Source organism: Salmo trutta, chromosome 38, assembly GCF_901001165.1.
Source record: "Salmo trutta chromosome 38, fSalTru1.1, whole genome shotgun sequence".
Taxonomy (NCBI): domain Eukaryota; kingdom Metazoa; phylum Chordata; class Actinopteri; order Salmoniformes; family Salmonidae; genus Salmo; species Salmo trutta.
In genome coordinates this window covers 31,560,412-31,576,453 of record NC_042994.1, presented here as the reverse complement: position 1 = coordinate 31,576,453, position 16,042 = coordinate 31,560,412, and the positions used below count along the sequence as shown (strand labels likewise).

Here is a 16,042-nt window from a genome sequence, read left to right as displayed (position 1 = left end):
CCCTTGCAGACATGTTGTGTTTAGGTACATATGTTTTCTGTTTATGAAGGAATAAATGATTGAGAGGATATAGACCACAAAAAAATAAAAGATAATTGTAGTCTTTAACAATGTGCCCTTTACTAATGACCTAAACAGATAATTTTACCCCATGAACAACCTTTTACTGCAGGGGGCTAAATCGGGGGCCTTCAATGCTGCAGAAATGTTTTGATACCCTTCCCCAGATCTGTGCCTCAACACAATCCTGTCTCGGAGCTCTACGGACAATTCCTTCAACCTCATGGCTAGGTTTTTGCTCTGACATGCACTGTCAACTGTGGGACCTTATATAGACAGGTCTGTGCCTTTCCAAATCATGTCCAATCAATTGAATTTACCACAGGTGGACTCCAATCTAGTTGTAGAAACATCTCAAGGATGATCAATGGAAACAGGATGCACCTGAGCAAAAATTTATAAAAAACTTGTTTCCGCTTTGTCATTATGGGGTATTATGTGTAGATTGCTGAGGAAATTGTTTTATTTAATCAATTTTTGAATAAGGCTGTAACGTAACAAAATGTGAAAAAAGTCAAGGGGTCTGAATACTTTCCAAAGGCACTGTAAGTGATTGAGGAGAGAGCATAATTGCTATATTCTAATTAAAATCATTGACTCATAGGAGAACACATGACCAAAGCAAGGCGTGACCCATATAGAAATAAAATAACATTAATCTTAATGAGAAATAGAATCAAATAAACAAATGTTTGCATAACCAAAGACATGAAAACTGGCACCAACATTGTATTTAGCTAGGCTTTCATATGGCCAGGAAGATTATTGAGAATTACAATAGTTATTGTTGCTAGTTTAGGGATGAAGATAGTGAAGGTTAATCGATGTTAAAGATGTTTTTTAATTTGACGTTGAAACAACGTTTATTCAACCAGTGGGAAGCTTGTAAATGCCCCCAGGAAAGTGGAATGAGGAAGTCTTCATTGAGACAATGATAAACAGCAATCCGTGGGAGAGTTGTGGTGGATATTATACAATAAGGATCTGCTGGAGTCCAAGTCAAACCAAGATTCTTTATTTCTGAGCTCAGAGAGAATAACAGTTTGGTATTTTATTAGGATCCCCATTAGCTGTTGCAAAAGCAGCAGCTACTCTTCCTGGGGTCCACACAGAACATGACACATAATACAGCACATCAATAGACAAGAACAGCTCAAGGACAGAACTACATACATTTTGTAAAAGGCACACGTAGCCTACATATCAATGCATACACACAAACTACCTAGGTCAAATAGGGGAGAGGGGTTGTGCCGTGAGGTTTCTTTATCTGTTTTTTTGTGTATACTCCGGGTTGCAATCCTTATTAAACAAACTAACCTCTGATCAAATAAGTTTTCCTTTGGTCTCTTGTGTGCACATAGGGCAGAATTCCCTTACAGACTATACAAACAATTTGGGATTTTGTACACATTCATGTTTCTTTTAAAAATAAGTGATGCAGTCAGTCTCTGCTCAACTCTTAGCCAAGAGAGACTGGCATGCATAGTATTTATATAAGCCCTCTGATTACAATTAAGAGCAAAACATGCCGCTCTGTTCTGGGCCAGCTGCAGCTTAACTAGGTCTTTCCTTGCAGCACTGGACCACACGACTGGACAATAATCAAGATTAGACAAAACTAGAGCCTGCAGAACTTGCTTTTTGGAGTGTGGTGTCAAAAAAAGCAGAGCATCTCTTTATTGCGGCTAGACCTCTCCCCATCTTTACAACCATTGAATCTATATGTTTAGACCATGACAGTTGACAATCTAAGGTAATGCCAAGTAATTTAGTCTCCTCAACTTGTTCAACAGCCACACAATTCATTACCAGATTCAGCGGAGGTCTATAACTTAAGGAATGATTTGTACCAAATACAATGCTCTTAGTTTTAGAGATGTTCAGGAACAGTTTATTACTGGCCACACATTCCAAAACAGACTGCAACTCTTTGTTAAGGGTTTCAGTGACTTCATTAGCTGTGGTTGCTGATGTGTATATGGTTGAATCATCAGCATACATGGACACACATGCTTTGTTTAATGCCAGTGGCAGGTCATTGGTAAAAATAGAAAAGAGTAGAGGGCCTAGAGAGCTGCCCTGCGGTACATCACACTTTACATGTCTGACATTAGAGAAGCTTCCATTAAAAATCCTCTGAGTTCTAGTAGATAGAGATCTCTGAATCCACGATATGGCAGAGGTTGAAAAGCCATAGCACATACGTTTTCTCAACAAAAGGTTATGGTCAATAATATCAAAGGCTGCACTGAAATCTAACAGTACAGCTCCCACAATCTTCTTATCAATTTCTCTCAACCAATCATGTCATTTGTGTCAGTGCAGTACATGTTGAGTGCCCTTCTTTATAAGCATGCTGAAAGTCTGTTGTTAATTTGTTTACAGAGAAATAGCATCGTATTTGGTCAAACACAATTTTTTTCCAACAGTTTGCTAAGAGCTGGCAGCAAGCTTATAGGTCTGCTGTTAGAACCAATAAAGGCCGCTTTACCACTCTTGGGTAGCGGAATTACTTCGGCTTCCCTCCAGGCCTGAAGACAAAGACTTTTCTCTAGGCTCATATGACAGATAGGAGTGGCTATAGAGTCATTTACTTTCCTCAGTAGCTTTCCATCTGTTGTCAATGCCAGGAGGTTTGTCATTAATGATCGATAACAATTTTTCCACCTCCCACACTAACTTTACAAAATTCAATACTTGTACTGCTTTTCTTTCATGATGTTTTTTTACAAGTTTTTTTCCATCATTCTTTATATCATTGATCTTGGATTCATAATAAAGTTTATTATTTTGTTGAGTTTGGTGACATCATTTCTCAATTTGCAGTACGTAAACCAGCCGACTTATTAGCCACTCCTTTTGCCCCATCTCTTTCAACCATACAGATGATCAATTCCTCATCAATCCATGGAGCCTTAACAGTTCTAACAGTCAGTTTCTTAACAGGTACATGTTTATCAATAATTGGAAGAAGCAATTTCATATGGTAAAAACAGGTAAACACATTATCAGTCAACAATAAGACAACGGGAGCACGGTGTATGTTCTCTGATGAATTTTAAGTCAACGAGATGTGAAATATCAATACATACGCTAAGAGAAGTAATTCCTCTCTCCTGTGTGGATTCTCTAATGATGTTGAAGTGACTTATGAGTAATATGTTTTCCCACAGTCTGAGCTTTTGTAAACCTTCTCCTCTGTGTGCAGTCTCATGTGTTCTTTCAGGCTTTCTAAATGGGCAAAAGCTTTGCACCCTGGGAGCAGTGGTAAGGCTTATCCCCTGTGTGTATTCTCTCATGAGCTTTCAGGGTTCCTAAAACCGTAAAACTCTTTCCACACTGGGAGCAGTGGTAAGGCTTCTCCCCTGTGTGTATTCTCTCGTGTTTTTTCAGGTCCCCTAAATAGTTAAAACACTTTGCGCACTGGGAGCAGTGGTAAGGCTTCTCCCCTGTGTGTATTCTCTCATGAGCTTTCAGGGTTCCTAAAACCGTAAAACTCTTTCCACACTGGGAGCAGTGGTAAGGCTTCTCCCCTGTGTGTATTCTCTCATGAGCTTTCAGGGTTCCTAAATGGTTAAAACACATTCCACACTGGGAGCAGTGGTAAGGCTTCTCCCCTGTGTGTATTCTCTCATGAGCTTTCAGGTATCGTAAAAGCTTAAAACTCTTTCCACACTTGGGGCAGTGGTAAGGCTTCTCTCCTGTGTGTAATCTCTCATGTTGTTTCAGGTTCCCTAAATCGTTAAAACTCTTTCCACACTGGGAGCAGTGGTAAGGCTTCTCACCTGTGTGTATTCTCTCATGGTTTTTCAGGACCCCTAATTGGTTAAAACACTTTGCACACTGGGAGCAGTGGTAAGGCTTCTCCCCTGTGTGTATTCTCTCATGGGCTTTCAGTGTTCCTAAATGGTTAAAACACTTTCCACACTGGGAGCAGCGGTAAGGCTTCTCCCCTGTGTGTATTCTCTCATGCTGTTTCAGCTCTCCTGTCTGGTTGAAACACTTTCCACACTGGGAGCAGTGGTAAGGCTTCTCCCCTGTGTGTATTCTCTCATGAGCTTTCAGGTTTCCTAAAATCGCAAAACTCTTTCCACACTGGGAGCAGTGGTAAGGCTTCTCCCCTGTGTGTATTCTCTCATGCACTTTCAGATTTCCTAAAATCGTAACACTCTTTCCACACTGGGAGCAGTGGTAAGGCTTCTCCCTTGAGTGTATTTTCTCATGTTGTTTCATGTTCCATAACCGGTTACAACCCTTTCCACAGTGGGAGCACTGGTGTCGTCTTGCTGGTTTGGACGTCCCTGGCTCTGGTTCCTCTGAGTCTGGTCTTTCTCCTGCCAAAGACAGTGTTTTTAAAAAAAAAAATAAGAGACCCGAATAAAACCTCCACATGATAAAACAGCCATGCTACGAGGGTAAATCCTAATCAGATCTCTCAATAACCTGAGGCCAGTTTTAACAATCTTGGTAATTACTGATATGTTTACATTACTTATTTTATTCATCCTGTTTTACAAGTCGGAACACAAAACACTAAACAGTTCTAGGACACTCAAGACACAGACCTCACTGGATTCCAATCGAGCAGGTGGTTCTAAATATATAACCTTCATAGCTGTATGATACAGAATGGGACCTACACACTTCCTTAAACATAAAATAAGTAAAGAAGTAATTTTTTGTGGAGGTCTAAAACTTGTTTTTACGTCTAAGACACAAAGCACATCAGTAACATCTCCCCGTTGTTGAAAGGGTTCCACACATGCTGTTTAAATGGTCCAATTTCTTATTTAGACGTTCACAGGTTTTCAACATTTTGACTATTGCTGATGTCATATTTTGGGTAAAGTACAAAATAAGGTGAAATATTTTGGGTAGATGTTCCTAAAACTGATAGTTACTACAATAAACAAAAATATAAACGCAACATGTAAAGTGTTAGATATTTCATGAGCTGAAAAAAAAGATTGCAGAATTGTTAAAATCCCTGTTAGTGAACATTTATTCTTTGCCAAGATAATCCATCCACCTGACAGGTGGGGCATATCAAGAAGCTGATTGAACAGCTTGATTAGTAAACAGGTGCACCTTGTGCTGGGAATAATAGTCACACAATGCCACAGATGTCTCAGAGGGAGCGTGCAATTGGCATGCTGACTGCAAGAATGTCAATTTTTATATCTTTTTTTACATTGGAGACAGACACAAAGCATATCAGCAACATCTCCCCGTTGTCGATAGGGTGGACAAACAGAAAAATTACAAGATTGTATTAATACTGTTTAGTCATCAAATAGCTTTGATAGGTCCTCTCTCATCTGTGTCTATGGGACTGAGTTGGGCCTCTGGAGCTTGAGCTGACAATTGATTCATGACTTGCTGATAAAAACCTACAGCCGGGTTGGGGGGTTAAAACAACACCAGGTGCAGATGACCACAGGATGAACCCAGGATGGCTTGTGGTGCCCCCCGATCAGCATGGGAGGGGTGGAACCAGCCCCGACTAAGCATTTATAAGAGCTCTGTTTTTCATTCAAGGTTAAGCTCTCGGCAACACAGTCAAGAGTGTGGGGTCAACAGCTTCATTATTGCAATAATTTATCAATATTAAATAAAGATGATCCCTGTTAGTGAACATTTCTCCTTTGCCAAGATAATTCATCCACCTGACAGGTGTGGCATATCAAGCTGATTAAACAGCATGATCATTACACAGGTGCACCTTGTGCTGGGGAGAATAAAAGGCCACTCTAAAATGTGCAGTTTTGTGACACAACACAATGCCACAGATGTCTCAAGTTTTGAGGGAGCGTGCAATTGGGATGCTGACTGCAGGAATATCCACTAGAGCTGTTACCAGATAATTGAATGTTCAATTCTCTACCAGAAGCCACCTCCAACGTCGTTTTAGAGAATTTGGCAGTACATCCAACTGGCCTCACAACCACAGACCACATATAACGACACCAGCCCAGGACCTTCACATCGTCTGAGACCAGCCACCCGAGTTGTATTTCTCTTTGTAATGAAGCCCTTTTGTGGGGAAAAACTAATTCTGATTGGCTGGGCCTGGCTTCGTAATGGGTGGGTGTATGCCCTCCAGGGCCCACCAATGGCTGTGCCCCTGCCCAGTCATGTGAAGTCCATAGATTAGGGCCTAATTTATTTATTTACAATGACTGACTTATATGATCTGTAAATCGTTGAAATTGTTGTTTATATTTTGGTTCAGTACACACACACACAGTGCATTCGTTATGTATTCAGACCCCTTCACCTTTTGCCAATTTTGTTACGTTTCAGCATTATTCTAAAATTGATTAAATTGTTTTTTTCCCCCTCGTCAGTCTAAACTCAGCAAAAAAAAGAAATGTCCTCTCTCTGTCAACTGCGTTTATTTTCAGCAAACTTAACATGTGTAAATATTTGTATGAACATAACAGGATTCAACAACATACATAAACTGAACAAGTTCCACAGACATGTGACTAACAGAAATTGAATAATGTGTACCTGAACAAAGGGGGGGTCAAAATCAAAAGTCAGTATCTGCTGTGGCCACCAGCTGCATTAAGTACTGCAGAGCATCTCCTCCTCATGGACTGCACCAGATTTGCCAGTTCTTGCTGTGAGATGCTACCCCACTCTTCCACCAAGGCACCTGCAAGTTCCCGGACATTTCTGGGGGGAATGGCCCTAGCCCTCACCCTCCGATCCAACAGGTCCCAGACGTGCTCAATGGGATTGAGATGCGGGATCTTCGTTGGCCATGGCAGAACACTAACATTCCTGTCTTGCAGGAAATCACTCACAGAACGAGCAGTATAGCTGGTGGCATTGTCATGCTGGAGGGTCGTCAAGATGAGCCTGCAGGAAGGGTACTACATCAGGGAGGAGGAAGTCTTCCCTGTAACGCACAGCGTTGAGAATGCCTGCAATGACAACAAGCCATGACGGACCCTCCACCTTCAAATCGATCCCGCTCATTAGTCTCTCACTTTGGGGATATAGTCAACTACCATAGAGCTCATATACTCTCTGATGCCAAGTCTAGACAGGATCATCCCTCAGAGGTCTGCCATAGAGCTCATATACTCTCTGATGCCAAGTCTAGACAGGATCATCCCTCAGAGGTCTGCCATAGAGCTCATATACTCTCTGATGCCAAGACAGGATCATCCCTCAGAGGTCCCCACTCTACTCACCGTATGTGCAGTGATGTCCAGTCAGTAGAACCTCATGAAGGTACATCACCACAACATGCTGCATTACAGATCTCTTGAACAGAGATGCCTTTGAACAATGCCTATGATGTAGCCATACCTCTGGTGGATTGAGCCATCAAGCCCTCCGGAGGTGTCAGATCCTTGCAACTATAGAACCTCATGAAGGTTTGGGGGTGGAACATATTATACGGATGTAATGGCTTAAGTGGTTTTAAACAAGATACATCTAATTTCTACTCTTTCCAGTGGCTCCAACAGCAGAAATAGCCTCAAGCACAAGAGAAAAATCCCAAGATGGGACTAGCTGTTTGGGTACTGGGCGTAGGTGACCCTTCATAAAACAACAGATCAGGGGGTGTTCCCCCACTGTATTGTTGTTGCAGCCTAAATGGCAGCCAAATACACATTTATAGTTGAAAAGGCTTTCCCTTGTCAGAAAGCAGAGTAGCTCAAAAACAGAGCAAACAAAGGGACTGATGTTTCTGATCTCACCATCTGTTAAATACACACCACTTATTGTGCTATAGTGAGTGTGTGGCTCTAGAACTCTGAATAGAGTTAATTATCAAGGAGAGCGGTGACGCGTGTTGAGAAGCAGAGGATCACTAGTTTGAGTCCAGTATGGGGACAGTGGAGGAAACTAAACTGTTAGCAGCACACTGGCGTCAGATACACATGAAATCAATAAAGTTAGTTATTTCAAAATGAAACCATGTTCTGTGAGTCCCCCCCCCCCAAAAAAAATGCTTTGTTGTGTAGATCAGATGTTAATGAAAAAATACAGACCACATTGAAGTGTCTGGAGTTTAGTTCAAGAGTCTTGTAAAGATAGGGGGGGGTTGACTGGGACAGGCAATGTAACATCCATAATGTTTTTAGGAAAAAATTCACCTTACATTGGATCATCTTGAAACTTTCTCTCTAAAGCTAACTTTCATCAAGGTTTTATAAAGTCTATTGGTTTCTCTCTTTTCATTGGCAGAATCCTTTTTCAGTGTTATGATATTCATAACATCCATATCCACCAGTCTATCTTCATGTCAACTAACAGAACTCTGCTGGTTGTCCTGGTAACAGATACCAGTGGGCAGATCTATTTTATTTGTTCAAACTAAACTACAAAACTTACTTTGATGAGTCAAATCTGATCCTTTCTTCTCTTCTCCTCCTCTCACAGTTCCACTCAGCCCCGTTGTTTTCCTGCAGTCCACCAGCAGCACAGACAACCTCTTCATACCCAGCAGTAAGGTGCTACTGGGAGAGGCACGACACAGGGACTCCGGGAGGGAGGAAGAGCTAGCGTTGTCCTGGTAACCATAAAGAGGAGACACAGACACATATCATTATGGATGCTGATGCCACTGTTGTCATAAAGTGCTTTACAGAAACCCAGCCCAGACCCAGATAGAGCAAGCTGTATGCTAGACCAGACCAAGCTGTACCATCTGGTGTTCTGATCTGGAGAGACTCTTCTCTGACTCGTCAGCATCAGGATGTTGTTGAGGCTCCCCAGAGGATCCACGATAGTCATGTCTCTCTCCTGTGTGAACAATCATAGGGTCTTACAAGAGGCATTAATATCTCTAAACAGGGCCTAAAATGTGAAAGGGTTGTTCCACGAAATGGGTGCCTTTTGCTTCCCTATGATATTATAAGTAGAAATGATGCACCAATATTGAATTTTAAAAGCCTGTTATATTAGATGAGAGGTACTTTAATATAGACCACATGGAGAATTCAACAGATCTAATTTAAAAGACCCCAAAATATATGTACCAATGGCAGATTGCCCCTTAAACAATTCCTACAGTACTGAACAACATATTCAAGTGTATAACTTCAGTAGAATGCCCCTTTAAAACCACACATTAGTTCAACAACTGCATAGTTTGTGCCACTGTTTAAGACAGTACTCACTGCTGGTAATCGGATCTTCTGTCTCCTCTTTCACTCCCAAAACGTCTTCCTTCTTCACCTTTACTGAGATAGCGTCCTCTTCCTCTCTAAAAGGTTCTTTCTCTTCTTTCCCTATAACAACCTCCTCTTCCTCCTTTTTCATTCTGAAAGGTTCTTTGTCTCCTTTCACTGTAATATCTTCCTCTTCTTTCACGACAATGTTCAGCGCCAGAGGTTCTTTCTCCGTCCAGTAGACATCCTCTTCTTTAGCAGGGGATGAGTAGTTTAGTGAGCTCATGGTCAGGGATGTTAGCAAGTTAACTAGCTAGTTAGCATTAGCGACTAGCCTAGGACTAGGCTCAGTATCAATATTTAACAAGTTTGCAAATTGAACAAGCAAATTAGGTTCAAGTTAACCACTAGATACGTCAACAGAACTGTGTTTTAAACACTGGGATTAGTTAATGTACATAAACATGGTCTAAACCGTCAATCTTTCAGTTTTATGTTGGCTAGCAAGCTACCGAGGTGGTTGAAAGAGTAGGCGCCTTGTTGTTCCTGAAGAATCGTCCCGTCCAGTAAATTATACGTCACGCAAGAAGCGTCACCTGAAAGACGCACATCGCCATCTGCTGACTGGAGTGGTAACGCAGTTTGGATACAATAGTTTTTAGTATTGGAACGAACGTCATTGTAATTTAACAACAAACTGATATATTTTCTCTTACGTATTAGAAATAATACGTTTCTGTACAAAGACGTAGAAGCTTAATATGAATATGTAAATGATGAATAAATACTTCCATGAATAGGTAGTGTGTTGATACACATATACTCAGTTAATTTTTTCGAGGATGCCTGGTCATTCTTTAAAAAGTAATTCCCTCACCATCTTAAATAAGCATGCCCCATTCAAAAAATGTTGAACCAGGAACAGATATAGCCTGTGGTTCACTCCAGACCTGACTGCCCTTGACCAGCACAAAAACACCCTGTGGCGTACTGCATTAGCATCGAATAGTCCCCGCGATATGCAACTTTTCAGGGAAGTCAGGAACCAATACACGCAGTCAGTCAGGAATGCAAAGGCTAGCTTCTTCAAACAGAAATTTGCATCATATAGCTCTAACTCCAAAACGTTTTGGGGCACTGTAAAGTCCATGGAGAATAAGAGCACCTCCTCCCAGCTGCCCACTGCACTGAGGCTAGGAAACATTGTCACCGCTGATAAATCCACGATAATCGAGAATTTCAATAAGCATTTCTCTACGGCTGGCAATGCTTTCCTCCTGGCTTCCCCTACTGCATTCAACAGCACTGCACCCCCCACAGCTACTCGGCCAACAGCTCTGCAGCTACTTTCCCAAGCTTCCCCAGCTTCTCCTTCACCCAAATCCAGATAGCAGATGTTCTGAAAGAGCTGCAAAACCTGGACCTTTGCAAATCAGCTGGGCTAGACAATCTGGAGCCTCTCTTTCTAAAATTATCCACCGCCATTGTTGCAACCCCTATTACCAGTCTGTTCAACCTCTCTTTGGTATTGTCCGAGATCCCTAAAGATTGGAAAGCTGCCGCGGTCACCCCCCTCTTCAAAGGGGGTGACACTCTAGACCCAAACTGTTATAGACCTATATCCATCCTGCCCTGCCTTTCTAAAGTCTTCGAAAGCCAAGTTAATAAAGAGATCACTGAACATTTAGAAGCCCACCGTACCTTCTCTGCTGTGCAATCCGGTTTCCGAGCTGGTCACGGGTGCACCTCAGCCATGCTCAAGGTCCTAAACGACATCATAACCGCCATCGATAAAAGATAAAAGTACTGTGCAGCCGTCTTCATCAACCTGGCCAAGGCTTTCAACTCTGTCAATCAACTGTATTCTTATCGGCAGACTCAACAGCCTTGGTTTCTCAAATGACTGCCTCGCCTGGTTCACCAATGACTTCTCAGATAGAGTTCAGTGTGTCAAATCGGAGGGCCTGTTGTCCGGACCTCTGGCAGGCTCTATGGGGGTACCACAAGGTTCAATTCTCGGGCCGACTATTTTCTCTGTATATATCAACGATGTCGCTCCTGCTGCTGGTGATTTCCTGATCCACCTCTACGCAGACGACACCATTCTGTATACATCTGGCCCTTCTTTGGACACTGTGTTAACAAACCTCCAAACGAGCTTCAATGTCATACAACACTTCTTCCGTGGCCTCCAACTGCTCTTTAACGCTAGTAAAACTAAATGCATGCTTTTCAACCATTCGCTGCCCGCACCCGCCCGCCCGAATAGCATCACTACTTTGGACGGTTCTGACTTAGAATATGTGGACAACTACAAATACCTAGGTGTCTGGTTAGACTGTAAACTCTCCTTCCAGACTCATATTAAACATCTCTAATCCAAAATTAAATCTAGAATCGGCTTCCTATTTCGCAACAAAGCCTCCTTCACTCACGCCGCCAAACATACCCTCATAAAACTGACTATCCTACCGATCCTCGACTTCGGCGATGTCATTTACAAAATAGCCTCCAACACTTTACTCAGCAAACTGGATGCAGTCTATCACAGTGCCATCCGTTTTGTCACCAAAGCCCCATATACCACCCACCACTGCGACCTGTATGCTCTAGTCGGCTGGCCCTCGCTACATATTCGTCGCCAGACCCACTGGCTCCAGGTCATCTATAAGTCTTTGCTAGGTAAAGCTCCGCCTTATCTCAGCTCACTGGTCACGATAACAACACCCACCGGTAGCACGCGCTCCAGCAGGTATATCTCACTGGTTATCCCCAATGCCAACTCCTCTTTGGCCGCCTTTCCTTCCAGTTCTCTGCTGCCAATGACTGGAACGAATTGTAAAAATCGCTGAAGCTGGAGACTTATATTTCCCTCACTAACTATAAACATCAGCTATCTGAGCAGCTAACCGATCGCTGCAGCTGTACATAGCCCATCTAATCTACCTACCTCATCCCCATATACTTTTATATGTACTTTTCTGCTCTTTTGCACACCAGTATTTCTACTTGCACATCATCATCTGCACATCTATCATGCCAGTGTTAATTTGCTAAATTGTAATTACTTCGCTACTATGGCCTATTTCTTGCCTTACCTCCTCACGCCATTTGCACACACTGTATATAGACTTTCTTTTTTTCTATTGTGTTATTGATTTAAGCTTATTTCATGTGTAACTCTGTGTTGTTGTTTGTGTCGCACTGCTTTGCTTTATCTTGGCCAGGTCGCAGTTGTAAATGAGAACTTATTCTCAACTAGCCTACTTGGTAAAATAAAGGTGAAATATATATATATATTTTTAAAATGACAGATTTACTCTGCAAATTTTTCACATTTGTTTTAATCTAGATGTGACCATACTATTCCCTTAAAGCCACGTTCTATAAGATACAAACCATCCTGTAAACAACAGAGCAAATGCATCACATGCAAATAGCACTTGATTATCTGTGGTGCTATACACTGGGTAGACAAAACATTAAGAACACCTGCTCCTTCCATGACATAGACTGACCAGGTAAATCCAGGCTAAAGCTTATTGATGTCACTAGTTAAATCCACTTCAATCAGTGTAGATGAAGGTGGGGGGGACAGGTTAAATATGGATTTTTAAGCCTTGAGACAATTGAGGCATGGATTGTGCATGTGTGCCATTCATAGGGTGAATTGGGAAGACAAAATATTTCAGCGTCTTTGAACGGGGTATGGTAGTAGGTCCCAGGCGCGCCGGTTTGTGTCAAGAACTGCAATGCTGCTGGGTTTTTCCAGCTCAACAGTTTCCCATGTGTACCAAAAATGGTCCACCATCCTAACAGTGCCGTTTAAGATGAGGCAGGACGATTAGTTTTTTCATGAGTATGGCCTTATTTCTATTACAGCATATTAGATGACTGTCATTCATATTCCATTCACCCTGTTCATTGTAACAGCGATAGGTTTAGGCTACTACATGATACTAACATTTCCCCTATACCCATCCTGAGGTTGCTACAACCTAGCCTATGAATTAAAGTTTACAACGTAGGTGCACACAGGTTGAGAGAAAATATTTAGGTGACAAGACAGTGACACATGGACAGACAGCCGTGAAGACATCACCAACAAACTATAATGGTCCAAACACACCAAGACAGTCGTGAAGAGGACACGACAACACCTTTTCCCCCTCAGGAGACTGAAAAGATTTGGCATGGATCCCCAGATCGTCAAAAAGTTCTACAACTGCACCATCGAGAGCATTCTGACCAGGTTGCGTCACTGCCTGGTATGGCAACTGCTCAGCATCTGACTGTAGGCGCGACAGAGGGTAGTGTGTACAGTCCAGTACATCACTGGGGCCAAGCTTCCTGCCATCCAGGACCTTTATAAAGAAAGCCCCCCAAAATTTCTGAGACTCCAGTCACCCAAGTCATGGACACAGCAAGCGGTACCGGAGCACCAAGTCTAGAACCAAAAGGCTCCTTAACAGCTTCTACCAGAGGTGGGACCAAGTCATTGTTTTACAAGTCACAAGTAAGTCTCAAGTCTTAGCACTCAGGTCCCAAGTCAACACAAGCAAGTCCGAGTCAAGTCTCAAGTCAAGACCGACAAGTCTCAAGTCAAGTCTCAAGTCCTAAACTTTGAGTTTCGAGTCCTAAACAAGTCATAATGTGCTCTTCGCCAAATGCAATACCGTTTCATATGTTTAACAAGAGTAAGAGTTAGTATATTAAATTTACGCAAATCATGAATGGTTTAAAAAATATATATATTTACTACTTTCCAAACAAACTTTATACTTTCATGGAAATACATGGGTAGCCATGAGAAAGACATCAATATGACAACAAAAACAAAATATTTTAGTGCTCTCTCTCTCTCTCCAGATATACTCCAGACACCTAAAACAATCCTGACATAAAGTTACAATCATTTGTTAAAAGGGACATCAAAACAACTGCTACTGAACTTCAAGTAGGCCTACAATTTGAACACTGGCCTGAATGTCTGAGAAAAAAATATGTGTGTGTGTAATGCATACGTAAACAGTTACATTTTTTCTCTTATCTCAGGGCCCTATGATGCATTGCAAAAGTCTGTCAGTCATTTGTGCACGACGAGGCTGCAGTGTGATGCCACCATGGCTGAAGACACACTCCACCGGAGCACTGGAGGCAGGCACTGCAAGACCCTGATGGCCACTCGGGACAGTGAAGGAAGAGCTTTCATGTTCGTTGCCCAGAACAAGATGGCATTCTGTCCTTCGCATATGTCAACTTAGTGACTTAGCTGTAGTGCTGGAGTGGTCCCAACAGCTTTCTTCTGCCTCTTACAGTATGCTGCAAACAGCCCTTCTTCTTGTCCAAGACTATGGTCCTCTCACTCTTCCTCATCAACAAGAGTTCTGCCTCTTACAGTATGCTGCAAACAGCCCTTCTTCTTGTCCAGGACTATGGTCCTCTCACTCTTCCTCATCAACAAGAGTTCTGTCTCTTACAGTATGCTGCAAACAGCCCTTCTTCTTGTCCAGGACTATGGTCCTCTCACTCTTCCTCATCAACAAGAGGCACAGCTTGCTCAGTCCCTGCAGCATCTTGCAGAATCAGTTCTGGCAAAACATGTAAAAGCAGAAACAAAAAGGCAAGTATTAGAGTATTGGTGATACAGTGTGTTAAACTGAAAAAGTATTACTGTTGCAGTCAATTGGATGAAATTATGAGGAAAGTTACATTAAACTCAATAATATTTACCTTACACTCTCTGTGCCACCTCCTTGACCTCCTCCTTGACCAGCACATGGTGCTCCACCCACGTCAGAGAAAGAGCCGGATCCAAGGCAGCTGCTTTGAGGTAGACTGGATCTGAAAAGGCGGCAGTGATTCCATCTTGTATCCTGGCCATTTTCACATTGATTGAATATTCCAAGAAATCTTTTGGTTCAGGTATGCCTGGAGACTTCTGACCAGGCCACTCAGGAAATGGACTTGAGGCTTCCGCTGCTCCAGGTGGTGATTCAGGGACAGGACAGAGGGAACAACGGAACTGATTGTGACTATCTTCTCCCCCTGGGTCATATCTGTTGCTTCTCCAAAATGGCTTCAGGATGTCCACCAACTCCTTCAACTTACTGACAGAGCTTGAGAGGATCTGCAGAAAAGAATGGGAGAAACTCCCCAAATACAGGTTTGCCAAGCTTGTAGCGTCATACCCAAGAAGACTCAATGCTGTAATTGCTGACAAAAGTGCTTCAACAAAGTCCTGAGAAAAGGGTTATGTGAATGTTATATTTCAGTTTTTTACTTTCAATAAATTAGCAACAATTTCCCCAAAAATGGTTTCTGTTTTGTCATTATGGGGTATTGTGTATAGATTGATGAGGGGGAAAGAACTATTTAATCCATTTTAAAATACGGCTGTAAAGTAACAAAACGTGGAAAAAGTCGAGGGGTCTGAATACTTTCCGAAGCCGTCTGTCGGCATTTATAAAATTGGAAAGGCAAATCCTGTTTCCATCAGCCTGGTCATTACTTTTGAAATGGTTGGATCTATATCCACCTTCATGATATTGTTAGGTTCTTATTGTTCAGAGTAAATAACCCACGGACACTAGAGAAGCTTTAACCAAGTTTAATTCTTCCCAAAGGTTCTGTACAGCTGTATTCAGACAGCAAAACATTTCTCTCCATCACAGTTATATACATCCTACTTAAGACATGCCTTCTCTCCAATCCTTACATCTTATGTTTCAACAGAAAGAGGGTAACAGGATACCAAACCCTTATTACTCCCTTAAGAGAATTTGTCCTCACCTCCTGACCTCAAGCCCTCCATCTAATCCACAGAGGTCCATCTGTCTTTCCTG

General features: G+C 42.2%; 1 pseudogene; it reads right to left on the bottom strand.

Annotated features, from left to right (window-relative positions):
- Nucleotides 1-2,997: 2,997 nt before the first annotated feature.
- Nucleotides 2,998-8,635, bottom strand: LOC115177658 (zinc finger protein 135-like; annotated as a pseudogene).
- Nucleotides 8,636-16,042: the final 7,407 nt, after the last annotated feature.